The sequence below is a fragment of the Misgurnus anguillicaudatus genome, chromosome 21 (genome assembly GCF_027580225.2).
Source record: "Misgurnus anguillicaudatus chromosome 21, ASM2758022v2, whole genome shotgun sequence".
NCBI classification, from domain to species: domain Eukaryota; kingdom Metazoa; phylum Chordata; class Actinopteri; order Cypriniformes; family Cobitidae; genus Misgurnus; species Misgurnus anguillicaudatus.
Window position 1 is genome coordinate 53018365 of NC_073357.2, and position 22261 is coordinate 53040625.

The window sequence follows — 22261 nt, forward strand, 5'->3', positions numbered from 1 at the left end:
GTCTCAAAATAGCACAGTGAAGTACACTTACACTGTAAAAAAATTCTGTAGAAATTACAGTATTACTGGGTATTACTGGCAACTAGCTGCCAGTAACTTACCGTAGATTTTACATTTGTTTTATATACTGGCAACATTTTGTTCAAAGTTAAATGAACATGAAACATTTTTAGACTTTATCTTCTACAGTAAGTTACTGGCAACCAGCTGCAAAATTACAGCAAATTTTTTACAGTGTAGATAATCTTAAGAACATCTTAAGAAGTACTAAAGATGAATTGTTGGTATATTAGGTACAAAATTAGTGTGCGAAAAAGCACTTTAAGTACACTATGGAAGTGTACTACTTTTTCACCTTGGCAGTTTGAGACTTAAAATATTCTGTAAAACTATAGCGGAAACACATGAGATTGCCACAATTTTTTCCGGCTAAACCAGGAGAGGCTTAAGCTAAAGTCTCAATTAGCTCTTCATTAATCTCATTTCTTGTTTAGGATAAACAGTTGCTGTATTATCTAGATTGATTTTTTTCTGTTTTCTGCAATATTGGACTTAATGCTCTCTTTGAACTGGATCTCATGTGTGTTTGAAGTACACACAGTTCATTCCGCCAAAAGCATTTCCTCGGCACACACGCTGCAGTGGGCCATGGAGGCAGTAGCATAGCCCTCCTATCATCAGTATATTTTGATCCCCCCCTCTTTCTTTAATCCCACTGATGAAGTCTGGACAGGCAGAGGCATGCTCTCGCAGACAGCAATTTCAGTACACCATATGCGGCTCGCACGTCCGGCCTCGCGGGGAGACGAGAGCACAGGAGGAGGAGAGTTGGAGAGGGACCCTGGTAGTAGCTCCGAAACATAACATCAGCTTAGTAAAGATAGGGAGAACCATAACACACATGATGCTGGAATTGAAACAGGGTGTTGGGGTGTGTGTGCGTTTTCGCGGCTTCTAGAGGCTTGATTCATTCGCTCAATGCGGACCACCCGTTACAGCTGTCCATCCCCGCATATTCCAAATTTACATCTTGAATAACAAAACAGAACACAAATTTTTCCGACCGGTCAGGAATGCATGTATCTCCAGGTAAACAAATGAAAACACAAAATGGCGGCCACTCGCTGGTCTGCCGAGCCTGCACCGTCACGTGACACTAGTGTGCAGGAGAGACACGGCAGTGAGCTAGCAATGGTGTCCTGTGCCTTAATATCTTCCCTTCGTCCTCAGACTGCATGCCAAATTACACCCCGCACGCCTTGCGTTCCTCCTTTGTCCGTCGCAGGACAAATACTGCATCTGATGTTTCTTTAAAATGGCTGCAAGATTTATAGATAATGCAGTGAATTTTTCCTCTGCAGCAATTTACTGTCACCCTCGCCCTTCAGTATAACCATCCAAAGTTTCTAAATCACACACGTCTGAGTTAATTTTCCATACTTTTCTTATTGTGTTGAGCGAAGGGATCGTATTCTCTGGAGAAGAGGGGGAGATATGAAGCAGGCTGGTTTTGGTTGTGGAGAAACTAAAATAATTCAATTCTGCTCAATAGACCAGCGCTCGGTTACATGCAAGGAGAGATCCATAATCCCACGTGTTCTCTATCCGCCCGCATTACTAGTTTGCACACTGCTGACCAAGCAGCTTGCTCTTTAAACCATATGCCTCCTTCCCATATACATAATAAATCCATTGCGTCCCCCCACCACCCTCGAGCTTCTGTTTGGGCGCTGGGTGATATATGAATTTACCTCAGGAGCGATGTTCTTTATTTGTACCCCTCTCCTGGAGGAACAGAGAGAAGGTTACACTTAAACAGTGATTGGGGAGTATATAATTAAGCTTTGGAAGGGCAGCTCAGTCTTTTAGGTGAGAATTGAAGGGGAATTAGAATGACTCTGTCTATTACAAACTCCAAAGTGAAGCCACTGTGCACGACTCCATCACACGCGGGATTTCATCGGTTTAGGTAAAAGAAAGTCGATTTTTTTTTGCATTTTACTCATGGAAGTCAACACAGTCAAATGTTTAGCTTGCATATTAATTTGTAAAAATAAATGTACGCAACGCTTTTACACTTCCTAAGTGAATGCGCAAAATCTACATACTCCTGGCTGCCTTCGAAACAGTCGGCCCATCACTCAAGTAAAGTATTATTTCCAGTGTGAAATGTGGTCGGGCAGTGGAGGGGACTTCTTTAATGGTACGTGGAGCTGGCTTAAATGTCTTTCAGACGACAGGGATGGAGCATGCTGGGAGATTGATGACATTTATGGGCACACACACCTATGCAGTCCTGCCCCCAGCAGGCCCACATCGGACCCACATCACCAGTACATTAGGCAGAAGGAAATGTTAAATGCATGTGGGGAATGAAATGAGAGAGGAGAAGGGAGAAAAAGAGCGAGAAAGAGAGATATAAAGAAAGAATATATGCAGGACGTCTAGTGCTATTGACTTGATATTGACATTATGTTCAGGTTCCTTTAGGATGTAATGTTAGGCCTGAATGTGTTTGCCTAAATAAAAGTCAGGTCTACAATGCCACAGATGGGTAAGAGCTCAGTTTTCTTTCTGTGAAAAATCTTGAAACCTAATGTGACCGAATTATATACATTTTTAATATTAAACAAATAATAATGAATAGATTTTGGATGTAAATTGTGCAACTTCTTGTTTATAAAGAAATGTTGAAATAATTATTGTTTTTGAACGTTTATTTTTTTTTAATACTTCCAACTACCATTGTTTGGACAAACAGATACACTGCCCCAAACTGGCTGTAATGGCCTTGTTGTTTTGAGGATGATCACAAGCCATTGGGTTGTAATTTAATTTAACCTATGCTGTGTTTTTCAACCCCAAAAATGTTGTATTGTTTTGTAAAAATAAACATATTCTGAGTTTATAAAACCCAGTGGCTGGGTTTGTCCCTTTTTGAAAAATAACCCACATTTTTAAGTGCCAAATGCATGTAAAATGTAATGTAAATAACACACTCACTGTATGCCTCAAGTTCATATTTCTCTTAACTTATTATTGTGACTAACTTCAAACCAAGACAAATCCAAACTGTTGTTTGTAAAGACATACACATTATATGCAGACATCTATATGTCAACAGACTTGCCTTTCACAGTAAGTAAAGCTGTGCAGCACACGAAACCACACACACACACACAAGCCCAATCTTACAATACTGAATGAGATAGAGATGTCTAGGAAGTCTCAGACCAGGATATCTAGGAAGCCACGGAAATCTCACTTTCAGATCAACTCTTTCATGCTAATACTGTGTGTTACAACGTCTCTGAGCACACACTACACAAGCTTGTGTTTTTGATAAGCCTAATGCAATTTAGATTGTGCTCAAATATTATTTGTAAGAACGCTTATATTTGTTTTCTGTTTTGCTCAAATGTAAGATCTTTCTGTAGTTTTATTAATGCACAGTTATATTTACACATTTTATCAAGACATGATTCTAAGTAAGATTGTATCATTCTCACAATGATTTAATCTGTATTTTATCTCTCATATCTCGTATTATTCTAGTATTATTAGCATCGCTTTAAAATGTGCACTTGACTTTGAGAATCCCGCATAGATTGAAAAAGGGACATCTGTTTGTTTGTGTGTGAGCAAGAAGATCAGTGAGAGTGCACAGCAGATGTTTCTGTGCATTTGTATGGGTGAGTGGTGTCCCCTGCCCCGGCTAGACTTGACCTCTGACCCCCAGCTTTCAGCCAAGCATTGTCATAGGAAGGTCAAGGCTATTGCACACATGTTCTGTCCAGACACACTGCATGGCCAAAACAGAGAGGATATTTGAGATCTCTGACGTTTGAAAGTGAAATCGTAGTTAAATTTAAAAATATTTTTGTAGAAATAGTCAAAGATTTTTCTTGTGGATAGTTTAAGAAATATTCACATTTTATGAATTTGCTTTAATCATGATACCTAAAGCGTTGGTTTCCCGGACAAGAATTAACTTAAGCCAGGACTAGGCCTTAGTTTAATTAGGAAATATAACTAGTTTTAACAAACATGCTTTACTACAAACATTACTTGCATTTTGAGGCAAAACAAAAGACACTGATGTATTTTAAGATATGTCAGTGCAAGTTGTTTTTTAGTTTGGACAGCTCTTAAATTTATTTTAGTCTAGGACTACACTGTAAAAAAACTTTGCTGCCTTAAAATTTTTCGTTGAATCAACTCAGATTTACAAGTCATGTCAACAGAGATGAGTTGTCACAACTTAAGTCAACGTAATATTATAAGTTATAACAACTCATCTCTAGTCAAGATAAATAATAGTAAGTTGAAATGACTTGTAAATCCGAGTTGATTCAACAAAAAATTTCAAGGCAGCAAAGTATTTTTTACAGTGTAGTCTAATCCCTGTCCGGGAAACCGCCACTAAGATTGTATTCTAAACATTTATATTGTCATTGGATATATAATTAAAAATTCATTTGAATAATTTTCATAAAGGAGAATCAAATATAATTGAAATGTCTTTTTAAAACTTAAACATTTAGTGAAATGATTTTAATATTTGTTATTAAAATAAATGTTTAAATTATTAAATCACTTAATAAATCATGAACGTAGTGTTTTAAAATAAAAAAAATGAACAATAAAAGGGAATTATGTAATTCCTTTTACAATTTATATTACAATTTACATTAAATCACACAGTTTGTGTTTAATTGTTAGTTTTCTATTTAAATATATGCTCAAAATGTTCATTTCTTAATTATAAATTTTTGCAGATCAATTTGATTTAGAATTCAGACTTTGTTTGAAACAAGTTATTTTAACACGTTATGTGGCAACTGTAATTACATTTTTGTACTTCAAAATCAGTGCAATGCAACATGAAAACCAAAGGGAATTTATGTTTACTTATTTTATTTATTGTTGGCTTAATTATACATTTTTATTACAGTAAACAATCTAAAGACACGCAGAAGCAAAATATCACTGAACAAATCATATCACAAAATGAGTTTAAACTGATAAAAGCTTACTGCTGTATTAGAAAACATGTTCACAATCCTGATTCAGAATGTAATACCAGATAACAGTTTAATATTTAGTAATTTTACTAGATTTTTGGTCATACAATTAATAAAGGGTTAAAATATCTTTAGAAGACAAAAGAGATAAAAGTTGCTAATAAATGAAAAATAAACAATATTGTTGCATTAAGCATAACAAATGCAACAAACATTCCCCCCCCCAAAAATGTACTCAAAGGATAATGCAAATTGCTTCCCATCTTGTAATACACCCGTGTATAAATGTTGTCATTTTGTCACATAAAAAGATTGTTAACATCAAAAAAGTGCTCGAGCAATATGCTGTCTTTTGTGTCTGAACGCATCAATCACCCACATGACACACTGTACTCAAAATTGCGGGCTGTGAGTACTCTGTCTATATTTGCAGATGTCAACAATTGTTTACCCAGGACGTTTTTCAGTAAATCAACGAAAATTAGGCGGCTGAGAGAAGCATTCAAGAATAAAGGGTTCATATTCAACTCCCCAAAAGAGAAAAAGCACTATATTGCTTTCCTAATACTGTACAGTTGCTTCAAGGTAATTGGCTGCGTCCTATGGATCATTGCATTGGCTTTGAAATTTTACCACTGATCAAAGTAGCACTCGTGTACATTAACAAATGCCTTTTTTTGTGCGAGCTTGATTAGTTGTAATGCACCTGTCTGAATGTCCACATCTGACATGTTTGTCTGATGTACGAGGAAGGAGCGGGGTGGGGGTGTGGAGAGTGTTGTATTTCAACATTGCTACCTTTTAAGGGCGCTGGGGCTAGATTTGTATTGATTCGAATTTGATAATGATTCTATTTTCTCTATTAAATTTGTATATATTCAAGGGCTCAGTTACACCCAGCTGAGGGAAAAAAGCACAAGAAGAAAAACAAATTAGTGTGTGAGGGTGGATTAAGTTGCATGTAATCTTAGAGGAGGGCCATTGGTTAGAATTTATAGGAAGTATCTTTTAAGTTACAAAGGACCAGACACAAAGGCTCGGTGTAAGTGTGTGCGCCGTGGCTGTATTTCTGTAAGCCACGCTTGATATCTCTCCTACCGCCACGCTCATTTGTGCGACTTCAAGCATATTTACAGCCTCTCTGTCTTGTCCAGACACGCTCGGTCACTTGTTTTCGAGGGGCTAGAAGGCTAATGGGTCACCTGTTATTAACAGACTCGCCACTTGTAGGCTCCTCGTCGATGGTGGTCAGTGGGCCTGCCGATACCCGTCCACCTCCATCATACAGACAGGGGTCATTATCAGGGGAGAGGGCTTTCCGTCTGCAGCACGGACCTTTGGGATTGAACGGTGGCACGGCTCGACCCCTGGCCGCACAGGTCAATGGTCATCTGGCCTCTTCAACACATGTCAGCACCTTCTCAGGTCCAGACGTGCCTCCGCGGAAATAAGAGGTTATCACCGCAGTGTGATACTTCTCAGTTGTGCGGTTTCGACATGTTTTTGGACTGTAATAATAGACACCTATATTCTGTGTTTTGCTCGCTGTGTCTCTTCCTGTCTAGAGTAGCATGCGATGTGTATTTAAAGTGTGCAAAATGCACGGTTTGATGGAGGACTGTACAGGACAAAACCGGAGACCTGAACACTTTTTACCATTTCTGTTTTTCTTGCTAGACATTAACAATCAAATGTTTAGACATGATGATCTTAAATACATTTTGATATAAAGGCAATGATCGTCATGCATTTCTGATGTTTTTAATAGTGCAAAATAGTTTTTGGTTTTTGATTGACACCAGGGTGGGTGGATAATAACAGAACCGAATTTGAAGGTGCATATTGACTAATGTGAATGCATGAATTGTCACAGCTCATATTGCAACACATACAGTATAATAATTATGTGACTTGGTTATAAAAGATAAAACATTTTCTTGTACATTTTTGTATAAAATGTATTTATTGGAAGTCGTATTCAAATGCACTAAGCTTAAAATCAGATAAGCACCTGTCTATTCTCATCTATTACACGTTTATTATACAAATATTATACAAATACTTTTAATTTACTGTATTGTAAGAATAATTGCCTAATCCGTGCATAGTCACATTATTTGCATGATTGCATGCATTTATTTCTCTTGGATATGAGGTCATGAGGTCATTATTTAGTGAAGTAAAAAAATTAGTTTTTTTTCCTCATATCTTTCAAGAATGTTTGAGAAGCAAATTCTTGTGTGATTTTGATAAACTTGAAATTAATTTGTCAAGCTTGAGATCCAAGTAGTTTACAATGTTGCGTGTGGTCATGGATGGCAAGCCTAAAAATGAAACTGGAGTATTGCTGTTGTTCATGTGTGTGTGTGTGTGTGTGTGTGTGCGTGCGCAAATGTGTTCATGCATGTCGTAATGAACTCTTGAACCTGTGACCCAGACATAAAAGCCTGAAGTGTGTGAATTGCTGTGGAAAACAGCAGCTAATGACTTAAATGCCCTAAATTGTGCTCAACTCGTATCACACAGATAATAGCGTCCCTCTTAGAGTTGATCACTCTAAATTTGTCGTGTATCCTTTTGGGGCGTGCATATACATTTTTAGCACCAAACAATGTGTTTGTTTGTTTGTTTGAATCTTTATTGGGTCAGTGGCAGTATGAATGTGCATGTAAGCAATGTAGAGAGCAGGGGTCAGTGCATCCCACTTCATTTGCAGCACCTAACCAAGCAAAGCTCCGTCCACCATCACCTTTCCCGCTGGGGACACTGGAGGTCTCGCACAGGGCGCTGGTCCGAAACCAAAGCCAATGAAGTCCGAAGCGCGCCGTTCATCTTCCAGATAGAATGATGTAGAGATTTTTCGGGGCTACGTGTCCCTGGAGCCCGACCCGTCTTCCAATCACCTCTCCCGATGCATTTATATTCTTTAAGCTGAAGTTTGCTATTACGGAAATCAAAATCAAGCGGTCGAGATGCATTTGGAGGATTGTGTGCATAACATGGCCTGCAACAAATGCAGAAAAATGGCATAAGTGAGTCTGAATGGATGGGTTGGTCTGGACCCTGCTTCTCTTAGGGGATTTAATATCTTCCTGAAGCAGGAGGGGGCAAAAAATAGAGACAGAACACAGATTGTCCTCTCTTTCGTATCTCAAACGCAGTAGAAATGGGAATGCAGACATTTTTTTCAACCCCACCCTTTTTTTTATTATCCTCTGTGAAGACTGGATTTCAGTGCCGTAATTTTCTCATCCCTCAGACAGAGCCACATGTCTCTTCTCAGCATTCCCTTCCTTTGTCTCCTCAATAATATGTATTCTCATGCGGAATGGAGGAAGAAGGAAAAGGGAAATGACCGCTGAGGAAAATGAAAGGTGTGAAAAGGAAATTCACAGGGAAAACAGATGGAAAAGAAAGAAGAGGGGAAATGATTGAAAAGAGGAAGTATTAAAAGCTGAGAGGTGACCTTTTTGCTATTCTCCATCTTTTGCCCCCCCCCTCTCTCTCATCCAGCATCATCAGCTCCAGCGTCGGCTGGTAGAGGAGCCATTTTGTGGCCTGTCTCATTACGGGGTGTTTTATTCAGTGGTGTGGTGATGTGCTGGTCATCGGGGCGGGCGTCAGCTGGAGAGTGTGTGGAGAGGGGGAGCGAGGGGCTGCAGGGGGGTGTCAGGATTAGACAGACACACCCCTGGGTTTGAGAGCAGACCTCAAGTTCATCATGGCAGATAATGGAAAAGCCTTCAGTAAGCCATTGGGCTCTCATCTGGTCTGTGCATGTAAAATAGTGCTGGGAAATCCGACTCATTTCTGTCAAATTACATTTTTTAAAGAGAATGAAAATTTTATTTCTCAGTGGTTGCATTTTCGTAGCTCAAGAGATACCTAAATTTAAATGTAACTTAAATACAAATACAAATAAATAAAATTGTAATATTTAGAAGAATTATTTATTTATTTCCATACTGAATTTATTTATTTTATTTTATGCATTGTATTGTCTCTTGTCTGGCACAGTTTGCAGTAGGTTGCACACATGCACTTTATGTTGCTAGGTTAAAATTGACTTTTTTTAGTCCTCAGCTCTCTGTTGTTTTATTATGTAGTTCAGTGTCTGTATGTAGCACCGTGGTCCTGGAGAAACGTTGTGTCATTTCACTATGTACTGCACTGCTATATCGTTGAAATGACATTAAGCGACTTGACTTGAATTTTTGATGCTTTAGTATGTCTTTAGCAAATCTGACTGACATTGTTGAGATGTCTTTTAAAACTCCGGAGGAAGCACATGTCAATTTACATGAGTTTAAGTATAGAAATGTTTTATATTAGTAAAACTTTTTTAAATCTGACAAGCAAGAGTCTTAAATATTTAAATTTTCTTCTCTCCATTCAATCTCATTGCTTTTTACAAGACTGAGATATGAAAGAAATAATTTGTTTGTCTTTTTTCAGAGGTTGCATTGACTTATATAGCGGATTTGCTAATTGGGTAGGCTTATTAATAATTATGTAAGTGAACCACTTAAATTGTAACAATGGCAAAGAACTGCAAAATTGTATACTGTAAAGATATCTGTGATGTCAATAGCTTTACATTTCTCCCTCTTTCTTTCGTTCTCTCTTTGTATTCATGTCAGTAAATACTTCAGCCTCTGACCCATAGCCCTACTGTCCTAAAGTGGTCGCAGTGAAGCACACCAGACACACACACACACACACACACACACACACACACACACACACACACACACACACACACACACACACACGCACACACACACACACACACACACACACACACACGAACTGCCTACATCAACCAGCAGTGTGACTTTCAATGTTGTGAATGGACACTACACTACTGAACACAAGCAAATGGTGGTTATGGGAAACTGAGTTTTTCCAGAAATGTTGCAAAGCTCAACATACAAGGTTTCTAAAGATCCTAAAGTAATGTTCATCTATATACACTAAAATCTGTTTCTATGAATACTGTTAATTCATTAAAGACTACACTGTAAAAAAATTGCTGTAATTTTGCAGCTGGTTGCCAGTAACTTACTGTAGAAGATAAAGTCTAAAAATGTTTCATGTTCATGTTAACTTTGAACAAAATGTTGCCAGTAAATAACATAAATGTAAAATCTACGGTAAGTTACTGGCAGCTAGTTGCCATACCCAGTAATTCTGTAATTTCTACAGATTTTTTTACAGTGTATTCTAACATTTCCATACTTTTTTGTATGAGAATGCAACAAAATACCAAACCAAATTCAAATGATGCTTGATTATTTACTTTTGCATTTGATAGATTTTTTTTCCAAAGTTTTCCAAAGTTAAACATTTATCAGTATGGTCTTCTCATCACTAACTTCATTTTCTGTTAACTTTTGCAATTAATTTAACTTAAACTGAATGTTATTTTTAAGGAAGGAAGCTTATCAGAAATTCACACAGAAACTATTCACATATTCTTAATGACATGATTAAAATGAATGACACTTAATTGATATTTTGTTATCTTGTGCAAAGACACTGATTTTTTTTTTTACTTGGCTTATTTGCTTACATAGATAATACACAATAAAAGTTTTTAATAGACAATGGAATATCTTTATATACTCTTTGAAAGCTTGAAAAGTTAAAAAGTATATAAAAAAACATTAAGGTGGGATTAATGAAAAGGTGATTTTTGCCTGAGCAAATTATCTTTCTTAAAAATTAACACTTAATATTTTATTATTTCCATATATATTTTATGTGCTCTTTGCATTTTTGCAAATATAATGTATCCGTCCACATTCATTTCGTTAGCTGGCCTTGATGAGTACTTCAAATGTGAATTAAAGCACTCCATTTTAAGGAAGAAAATGAGTAATAATTCAAAAATATTAATAATGTATAATCATAATGCTGTTCAGGAGGATTGAAAGTTCAAAAACAGCAGGAAAGAACAGAGACCAAAAGAGAGAGAGAGAGAGGTGGAGAGACCCAGGCAGACACAGAGAGGCTCCTGACAGGAGTTCTGTCATGTTAAGTGTTTTGCCGGCTTTATGCGAGTGCAGTGTTGGACTGGTTGAGGTTTGAAGCAGGTAATTTTGCATGGGGAGGGTTTGGTGAGGGTGTGCCAGATGAGCTCTCCTCAGAGGAGACTAATTGAGAATGAGCGTTAACAGGTCCCCCCCTCCCCATCAGCGCGGGCACTTGTACTTAACCCATTTAAAAGTCTCTGCCAACAGAGACACCCTTATTAATATTAATTGTCCTTCGTGTTAATTTTACTCAATCCATATCTCAGTGGGCTTGTAAAATGCTGAAGATGACAGGACCATTGAGGTTTTCACATACATCCCTCCTCTCTCACCCACTCCATCTTTTTTCTCCTCTTTTTGCACCTTGTTCTTAAAAATCTTTCGCTCGTTCGTTCCTGTCTGTCTTTCTTTCTCACTTAAATGGCTTTGTAAGGGAAATGAACTTCTTTTAAGCATAGCTTTTAAACTGATGAAAATTTGGATGATTATAAATGTATTAAAATGATTAAGTTGTAATAGTACCTGTTCTGCTTTAAAGCTTAATGGTTGTGCTAAAATGACCTATTTCCTCTGCACCCTCATCTTCTGACAATGGATTTCTGAACTTCATAAGAATAAGACATTCAGATGGGGAAAGGCAAGAATCCATGCTTTATGATTTTAAAAATGATATGCGTTGTCATGTCTATGCTGATTGTGGGTCTGATGTCTAAGTATTGCAGGGCTTGTGGTTGTGTCTAAGTTTGGCGTCAAAGGTTTAGTAAGAGGTTTACTCGAGAGCAAGCTGAGGGACAAACTTTGAGATTTGCCCAGTTTCTCAGTCTGGTATAAGTCGCTAAACAGTTTATATATGGAGATATACACGCACAGACAATGCTTTTTTAGTTTTTGATACATTTTTTGTGTAAACAGATGCCATTAGAAGAACAATGTCGCACACCTGTTAGTTCCGGTGCGTTGGATAGAGAGACAATGAAGTCCAAACATATATAAAAATAAAGGATATCCCGCACACTATTAACAAAATATACAAAATATTTATTGTGACGTTTCGATCACAAGATCTTCCTTAGTCATTCAAACATGATTATAGTTTCACAAAGTTTAAAAAAAATGCATAGACCAATCACATGAGACAATAGTCACCGACTAATCACAGTATCGGACCTTCAATGACCAATCACATTTGTATACAAATTTTTCTCATCACATCAACAACCTCCATATCATACACAAATCAGAAAAAATCTATAATGACAATAGAAAAACATCAAAAACAGTAAATATTGTATGAATAATTAGAATAAATAAGTATAATGCAAAATATAGATTGGTCTATGCATTTTTTTTAAACTTCTTGAAACTATAATCATGTTTATATGCCTGAGGAAGATCTTGTGATTGAAACGTCGCAATACATTTTTTGTATATTTTGCAAGTTAATAGTGTGCGGGATATCCTTTATTTTTATATTTGTAAACAGATGCCAAAATATTGCCTGCACTTTTGTAACATATTCGCTTACCTTTATTTGTTCACATTTAATGTTGGTAATAATATGTGACCCTGTCTTTGAAATCCAGGCTATCCGGTTGTTAAGTCATGCGTCACTTAACATGCCTACCTGGTAAAATAAAGGTTAAATAAAAACTTCCGGGTCCAAACGCTCACAGATGTGATAGAGAAATAACAAAAATACGGCTATAATACACTCGTATCATAATGAAAAATTTCCCAAAACACCCGATCCTAATTTTTATCTTTATAATAAAATCCGAGATGACCAGACATGGATTTATGGACATGGATTTTTTTTTGAATTATTAGTAAATTGCTGTCTTTGATTCTTGGAGCCTGCAGTTTACACGTGAGTTTAAAAATGTTTTGCTTAAATGTGTGCTAGGAATAAATAGTGCTTATAAATGCCGATTTAAATGTGGTGGCTTGGAGCTGAAAACGGTATTTCTTACGTCATGACTTAACAAGCGGATAACGTGAGCCTGGAGACTGCAGAGTACACTGTGAGTTTATAAAATTTTCACTTAAATTTGTGATATGAATAAATAGTGCTCATAATCGGCTATTTAAATAATATCTTCTATTGAAATGAGTGGAGATTTGGACCCGGAAACAGTATTCCTTACGTCATCACTTAACAACCAAATAGTCTCATAATGATGCGATTAGGAGCATCAAAGTTTAATTTCACATTGATTTCAAACTTTGACATGACCGTAGTCAATATTAAAGAGGTTATCAACATTATTTAGGATGATTTTATGTAGATTATGTAAATCATAAAAAACTGGGTTTTCACAGAGAGGGTCACATATGAAATGCAAAAATTTTTGCTCTAACACTACAGTGTTGATAAATTTAGACAATAATTCCTGTTAATGAGTTAACAAAAAGTGTACTGAAATCCACTCTACAAAAGTGCAATTTTATTTATTTTATATTTCTAAAATTTCAGTCTAATCTCACAAGAATTTCTACATATTTTACGAGTTGGCTACTTTGTTTAAATTTGTACGAAGTGAATCTTAAAAAAAATATAAAAATACAAAACACCTAATCCCAACGTTACGGGGCAAAACCAAATCGTACGAAAATGCACAAATGCCGTCGTACCAATTAATACGAATTCCCCACCTCATAAAATACGTACGAATTGCCATGAGATAGCGTTGAAAATTTCTATTTATTTATTTATTTTCTGTAGTCATTTTATACAGAAAGCTATTTGATCTACAGCTATCTTACATGAAAGTGTGGACCAATTGGATAGCATTATTCTCAATTTTAGATATGGGCAGTAGCACTCACATAAACAGACCCACACACGCAGCCACACACACAATGAATTGAAGTCATTTTGAAGAAAAATGAGAGGCAGGGTGATTCTGGACAGCTCGGAGAAGCTGCCAGTGATGTCATTAAGAGACACGGACCTGATAAGGCATGTGCACCCGCTGAATAAATAAATATATTAAATTAATATCTTATATATTCTTTTCACCTCCCTCTAGGCCCGTGCACCAAATATGACCACCGGCTAAACCCCCCCAGCCCTCAATAAAACCCTTGACCCCCCGTCAAACAAACCCCCGCAACCCCAACCATAATAATCCATCCCCCATTTCTATCTACCCACGTGCAGATGAGAAAACCTGAATGCAGCTTGGCAATAAATAATAAATTTGACTAATACACATTCAGCCTGAGTCACAATTCAGTTCACCCCCCCGAACCCCAACGTCCCATGTGTGGCTGAGGGACCACATCCAAAAGAGAACAGAAACATGTGGCGGCTCGATAATAGGCTATACAACAACTAACATCAGAAAGAGAAAGACAGGAAAACAGAGAGAGAGAAAGCCAGAAGAGTGGAAAGCATATTATAACTCATCCATGTGGATCATCCGAGTAGATTGCGAGCAATCCCTTGTCGAAATTGTCTTCTAAACACTTCTAGAGAAAAGAAACCGGGACGCAACTGTGCATGCGTGCATGTGCGCGTATTCACACGCCGGTTCCCAGCCCTGCCGGAGGTACGGAGATTACCGAGAACCACGCGTGTGGTTAAATGTGTGCCTGAGCCAGCGTCTGCTTCTCCAGCCAGCCAACGAGTAGGAGAGCGTACTAGTGTTTGTGTGTGTGTGCGAGAGAGAGAGAGAAGGGAGAGAGAGAGAGAGAGAGGGAGAGGGAGAGTGGGGGTATTATGCACTCTAGATGTTGGCTCTTGCTTTAAGCAGCAAGCCCAGGTACAGCGCGCCGGCTTTCTAAATAAGCAGCACATTCAGGAACCCCATCAGGACAGTAGGCAGGGCTGCAGCCTGGGTGTGAAATCACACTAATGCTCTCGCTCTAGTCAGGTCGAGCGAGATTACTCACTCACTCTCTCTCGCTCACACAATGTCGTTTTAATAAACTACAGTATCCCCAGCACCAGCAGCCTGTATACAAGTGTGGAATGGACGTCAAGGAGGGCAAGAAAGAAAGGAAAGAGGCAAGGAAAGGTCAGTACTCTGCTTACTGCTCTTTGGAGTGATGCTCTCTCTCGCTCTCTCTCTCTCTCTCTTTCTGTGTGTGTGTATGTGTGTGTGTGTGTGTGTGTGTGCCGTAGCTGGGACTGCTGTGTGGTGTTGGCTGAAAGTATTGATTGTAAGAGAGTTTGTGGGGAGTGCACGCTTGTTTGATCTTGCCAGGTGCAAGTGTTGGCTTGTTGGGGGGCTGTGGTTTCAGAAGCAGGCCGACTGCCATCACCGGCATAAGCGAGTTTACAGGTGCGTTTTGTGTTTCGAGCGAATTCGGCCGAAAATATGTGCCCCGATTGAATGGGAAATGGGTGTGTTTATGTGTGTGATATGGGGGTGTCACGGTCTATATTTAGAAAGCGAGGGGGCTGGCTCACCGGCCAGGGAGGCCAGATAAAAAAATGGTGTTTATGTTTTGGGGGGTGTTCAGGAAAACAGGATAAGTTGCTTTGTCACCGTTTCGCTGGAGTAATGGCGATCGTGCCTTCGTACACACACCGCCCGGTGTCACGACTCATCGTGCCGGGGTCACCACACTCTTGACCCAAACTCACACACTTTAAAGCTCTGCCCAATGTCACCTAAAGTCCTGCAGCGCAACGTCATCGTAAAAATGAAAACGTTATTGGACCGGCGGTTTTGGATGGTGTAGTGTAAAGTTTCTCTGAACAACAATTTTATAGATTTTCTGTAAACATTATTGGATTTAGACTGAACCTAAAACTAAATTTACCGAAAATCTAACTAAAACTAATCTCAAAGTACTTTAAAATTAAAAATAATTGAGTTTTGTAATTAAAGGCGATTATTTAAATATACTATATTCATTATTCATAAATTTGCGTTACCTTTATTAGTATTATTTGCATTAGTAATTTTATACTGGATGTACTAGTGTATATCAGACTTTTTACCACAGCAGGGATTAAACTCAGCATTGTTGTGTCACGCTGATCTACATGCTGTAAGGACTCGGGGTTCGTGTCAAAATTCAAATGTCTTATGCCCCACACGCAATGCTGCAGAGAAACAGGAAAGGGCGAGATTACAAAATTGTCGGCAACACTAAAGACATCAACACGCACATTTCAGCCATCTATCATGGCTGTCGCTGCATTTCGGTGGCGACAGTGATTTATTCCAGCGCGGGAGCCCATTTGAGCGGTGATGGAGAAATAAGCGTGACCCGGTCTGGCTGGAGGACTCAACGCTCACACAAACCCTCAGAAAACATATTGCATTGAGATACACCCTCACATAAATGTACATACACAATTATATGCTAACTGTGATTGGAAGAAACAATATAGATCAGAATTGAATTTGATCTTATTTATTTAAAATTGCAAACAGCCAAATGTGTAAAAGGTAAAAAGGAAATCATTCTACTTCCAAACCACATGGTGTGCTGTGCTGTGTCTGCTTTCCACCAGACCCTGTATAAAGATACTGAGGACAAGTGTAATGTATTCACACACACACATATACACTATAAAGCTCAGTTTTACCAGCAAGAGGTTTGCATGATGTTGAATTTCACAGCGTGTATTTGTGTGTAGCGTAATGTACTGCTGGCAAGCTTAGATGTTTTTTCATCCAATTGACTGTGTGCATGTGTCTTCATCTGGTGATTTTTACACTTCTTGAGGTTTTTACACTACAGGCACATTTATCAGAATCATCATACATTACACACAGTATGTGAGCTCCTAATGCCCTGCACAAATAGATCTGCGTGTGCTATTAATGTTTTGTTTTTATCATAAGATGTGCGTATGTTTGTTTCATTACATGTGATTGGGTCAGGTGTGTATATTTTGTCAATCCTCATACATCTTACCAGAGTGTGCCCTGATGGCATGATTTAAGCAGACAGGTGAATGTTTGGTGGTCCGATACTCTGTGTATGTTTGGCTGGGTGGTGGTATCAGCGGCTGGGATCTGAGCTTGGCCTCCTTGTGTCAGACGAGAAGGTGAACGGGAGAAAGAGAGAGAGAGAAAGAGAGAGAAAGAGAGTCTCTGTGGACACTTACAAACATACCACATCTGACATCACACATTTCATAAATTTAACAAGTACTTCATTCAAACGTCATTTTAGGCTTTTGTATTTATTATGGAGATATTATACAAAAATGATCATTTATATACCATTTAAATTTGAAGCTATTTGAATACATTATATTGATGCATTAGCCACAATGTTTAGCCTGATGTTGATATATTTTCATTCCAGAGATAATGGTTTTATTCTCGCCGATGAATTTAAATTTGAGGAGGACTGTAACATTTAGCAATTTATAAGGCAGCGTTTGGAGATCGGCATGCTGGTGAATGTGGCATATTTTGACCAAAATTTGGCTCTGTACCTCAAATCCAGGATTAATGACAGTTTTTGAGGCTTAACAGAGGCAGCCATTTATATATATGTATGGACGAGAAGTGCATGCAGGCCTCTAGCCGTCTTATCGTCTGGAAGACGACAGGAACGCACTACATGTGTGCATTTCACTATGGCTTCTATGCCGGCCATGTTGAACTGTAGCTGTTTGTGTCTGTGTGTACTAAACGTGCGTCACATCACTTATGTCTGTACACAAAGTGTTTGTGTCTGTGGTTGGTCATGGTCGTTCATGTGACCATCGTGACAGCAAAGCTTGTCCTATAAGGAATAGTTTCAGAATTTGTGACTCACACCGGGAAATTTCATGTATTTATACCAAAATTTTATACAATTATATTTAGTGCATTAGGCTTATATTTACATTTATGCATTTACCAGAAGCGACTTATAGTGCATTCAAACCCTACATTTTTTTATCACCATGTCAGTATGTGTGTTCTCTGGGAATTAAACCCTCGACTTTTTGGGCTGCTAATGTAATGCTGTATCAGGTGAGCTACAGGAACACAATATTGTACCATAAATATTTTTAAATATTATTTAAAAATTATAATTAAATATGTAAATTAAATTAATTATTATATCAAGTAAGAATGTGACTTGATTTTGGTGAATTTAATGAATTCTTTTCCAATACTAATTTGTTGGATAATGTAGCATTTTTATCAGGAATATAATTCGGTGTAAATTATATTTTTTACAGAAGATATTTGTATATAAATTAATTAATTAATTAATTGATGTAATTAATAATTAGACCAAAATACAAAATACAAATTTAATTTTATGAATATTAAATGTTTTACATAAATAAATATACAGTATACAGATTCCATTTCATTCCTTTTATGTTGGTAATATTTGTCTTTTTTTAGGTAACAATACATTGAGTTTGATCTCATATTTACTTGCTGTTTCTAAGCTGTGCATCTGAGACATGTTCATTTCTCTTGTCTGCTGTGTGATGCCCTGAGGACATGTGGATGTTCTGGTTGAGGATGTGCAACACAGTATTGCAGGCGATCTGATCTGGGCTGTTTGCTTTTTAAGAGGTTTTGGAATATTTAATAGACAGTATTTCAGAATGAAAGCAGTCGAACTGGACAATAATGAGAATTAGAAATACTTGTTTATAATAGTACTACTGCATATAATACTAATCAATTGTAAAATATAAAATGTATGCATATATGATTTATAGACGTATAGATATATATATATAGATAGATAGGTATATTTAGAGTGGGTTATATGGGGATATATATATATATAATTCTTTCAATCCTGTATTTTTTGCGATGAGGTGGTTTCAGACACAAGCAAGCGTGCGAGTCCAGCGTGCTGCATCCACGATCGAACCCCATTGGCTACAAGAGATGACTGACACCTGTTCTTTACCTATTAGACATCTCCATCCGTGTATACGGAGCATCTGGGAGCTCTCGATTGGCTGTTCGATTTTGATGATATGTTTATAGGCACCTTCAGAGGCACAACAATCTAGAATCCTCTACCCATCCAAGCGTCACTCAATCCCTTTGTGACGTCCGCTGGAAGTGGACCCCTGAATTACATTACCACCAAATCTTTAATCCTAGGAACCTTGAATCAAAGACTCGGAATAAAAGAGAGAGAGAATGAAATGTGTTAGATAGGTGGAAGAAAAATAAGCTCTTTCATGTTTCGCCTGCTGCTGTCCGCTTGGCGTTGGGATGTGATTACAAAAGAAACACAGAATGCCGAAGGCAGATACAAAACGTAAAGTTGCCATGTTTCCGAAATTAATATAATTGCGGACGTTTGCATGATTTACACATCTCCTGACATCTCTGCCTCTGTGTTTGTTGTTGTTTATTGTGATCCTTTGCCCTCGTACTATTTTTCCCATATTAGTTGAATGTGTAAAATTCCTCTGAGGGTTTAAGGAGCGAGGCAGATACACGCGGTCATCTCGCATCTCATTCTCTATGATTACTGCAATCATGTAGATAATCCCCATCAACCTCTCGTGGCTGGACTTCTGCACTTACATGTGGAGCCAGATCAGATGAGAGCTTTGGCTTTCTAGCATCTCGGTTTATTTTCTATGTCAATGACATCCAAAGGGCTTATTAGTTTACATTCTTGACCCCCCTGCTTTTCTTTTGAGAAAACAGAAGCAAGTAGAGAGAGAGAGGGAGCTGTCTTGCACCTCCGAAAAGCATTCGGATCATTTGTAGGCCCGGATCACACGTTCTAACTGAAACACACATCCAGTTAAAATATGATAATTCAATCCCGCTCTGTTTTTATTAAATCACGATCTCGGAATACCGCGCTCTGCCTGATAGCGCTGTTATTGTTTGTGTAAAACACATTTTCTTTCTCCGTCTCTTTCTCTCTCTCTCTCTTTTGGGCCGAGGGTAGATGTTAGTGGCCAGTATGAGGAGGCAGTACGTCAGATGAGACTAGAATGAGATTTCTCAGCGTGTCGTGCGTGCGCGCGCATGGGACGTGATGTGCGAGACTAATGGGTGTCGGTTTGGTGCCTCTGTGTTTTTATTCTGCCTGCCTGTCCTGCAATCAGAGAAAAAAATAGAGGAATGGAAAGAAAGAAAAGAAACCGATAGAAAGAGAGAAAGAGGATGAGCGGTCTGTTTATTCCACACACCCCCCATCTCCAATCATCTTCCTCTTCTTTCTACCTCTGGAATATAATCCACTATCTCCTGACCTTCAAATCATGCCGCGCTGCAGTCATTCCAATTCACTGGCCACTATGAGCGTGAAATGTCCTCTAGCCTATTTCCTTTTCTCAGCATGGCCTTACTTCCACTTGTGATCTCCCCGCCCCTCACATATTACACACACACACAGATGATCATGCTTTAAAAAGACAAATCATACACAGAAAAATTAACATATCATCATGTAAAACATATTCTTTGTTTTTTTTATGAACCAAATTTCTCATTTGTGACTCTAGACCACAAAACCAGATAAGTAGCACAAGTATATTTGTAGCAATAGACAAAAATACATTGTTTGGATCAAAATTGTGGATTTTTTATGCCAAAGTCTTTAGGATATTAAAGGGGCCATGTCACAAGACTTTTTTAAGATGTAAAATAAATATTACACATGTTAAGTTGTAGCTCAAAATACCATATAGATAATTTATTATAGGAGTGAGCAAAAATATGCTGTTTTGGGTGTGTCCTTTAAAATGCAAATAAGCTGATGAAATTCAAACACTGATCGCAATAATGGCAATTTGTTGAAATTAAAACTCAATTGTGCTTTGAATTATTTTCCTCTTTCTCTCTGCGCTAAATGGCTGTGTCGTGGTTGGATAGTGCAGATAAAGGGGCGGCATTATTATAATAAGATCTCCTTATGACATCATAAGGGGAGCCTAATTTCAATGAACAAATTTTGCACGTGCTTGAAAATAATGATTTACCAAAACTAAGTTACTGGGTTGATCTTTTTCAAATTTTCTAGGCTGATAGAAGCACTAGGGATGCAATTATAGCCCTTGAATATGGAAAAATCAGATTTCTTTAAGTAAAGATCATGTTCCATGAAGATGTTTTGTAAATTTCCTACCATAAATAATCAAAATGTATTTATCATTAGTCAAATGTGTAGCTAAGGACTTTAACAGGCGATTTTCTCAATATTTTAATATTTTTGCACCCTTACATTCCAGATTTCCAAATAGTTGTTTATTTGCCAAATCAATTCATTAAAAAGCTTATTTCTGATTATGTATGAATCTCAATAATAAAAAATGACGCTTATGAGTGATTTTGTGGTCCAGGGTCACACTTTTTGACTGTTCTGAAAATCATGAAGGTTTCTTTTAATGTTTCAAATTGAACATTGCATCTGATTAGTACCCTTATGAAAATTAACCATAGTTTTACTACAGTTAAAAAAAAACATGGTTGCTATAGTAAAATCACAAGTTTTGTAGCACAACCAAGGTTACTGAAGTAAAACCATGGTTTTGCCAATGTTAATCAATACGTTTACAAAAAACCTGGTTAATTTTCATAAGGTTACCTATGAGTTAAAAAAATACAGAGTATATTTTTGTATTGCATTCAACAAAATGTCCTATGATCAGGCGTGATATTGCTGGCGCATCTGTGCGCCATGTGTGAATTTGTTGTGTCTGTGTTTACACATGTACACAATCTATCTACAGCAATGGGGAAATACACTGGCAAAGATATTTGGCCACATACAGAAGACCGGCATATGTAGTGTTAGCATGTCACTTTTTTCAAAATTTGTTGTTACTGTATTTCACATGACCTCACTATTAGAAATCTGCTGTATGTTTGATGCGATCATGTGCTCTTGAATCTGGAGAGAGTTTCTTCATGCTGAGGGTCAAGAGGGGATCTACAACCCTGACATTTTACAGACAAGCAGAGAAAGATAAAGTAAGAGAGTAGTCCTTTATATTTATATATGAAGATTTTGGTTTTAAAACGCAATAAATCCATTTTAACTAATTTGGGTAAAAACGTGTTTTCTATACCAAGAAAGTGACAAGATGAAAACCACTATTTTCTGTTACAAACTTTCACACAGCATCTTTAGGTTAGAAAAACATAAAAAAATTCAAATCCATAATTTGATTTTCAAAGATTTATTATAAAAACTGATTATCTTTTCCACAAAATGCAATAAATCCATGCCAATTTTTTTATAAATGCTATAAATCTATTGAATATATAAATATATATAAATGTGCATTCATCTTTGCCA

General features: G+C 37.5%; 1 protein-coding gene across 2 annotated transcripts in view; it reads left to right on the plus strand.

Moving 5' to 3' along the window:
• zfhx3b (zinc finger homeobox 3b) overlaps window positions 1-22261 on the plus strand; it is a 275668-nt gene that overhangs the window by 16228 nt on the left and 237179 nt on the right. The window contains exon 1 of one of the 2 annotated variants that reach the window (XM_055213077.2): window positions 14823-15078. The exons of the other annotated variant lie outside the window; for it this stretch is intronic. The gene's annotated coding sequence lies outside the window, so the exon portion shown is untranslated. Of the gene's footprint in view, window positions 1-14822; window positions 15079-22261 lie in introns of those variants that run through there. 2 annotated transcript variants of the gene reach the window in all.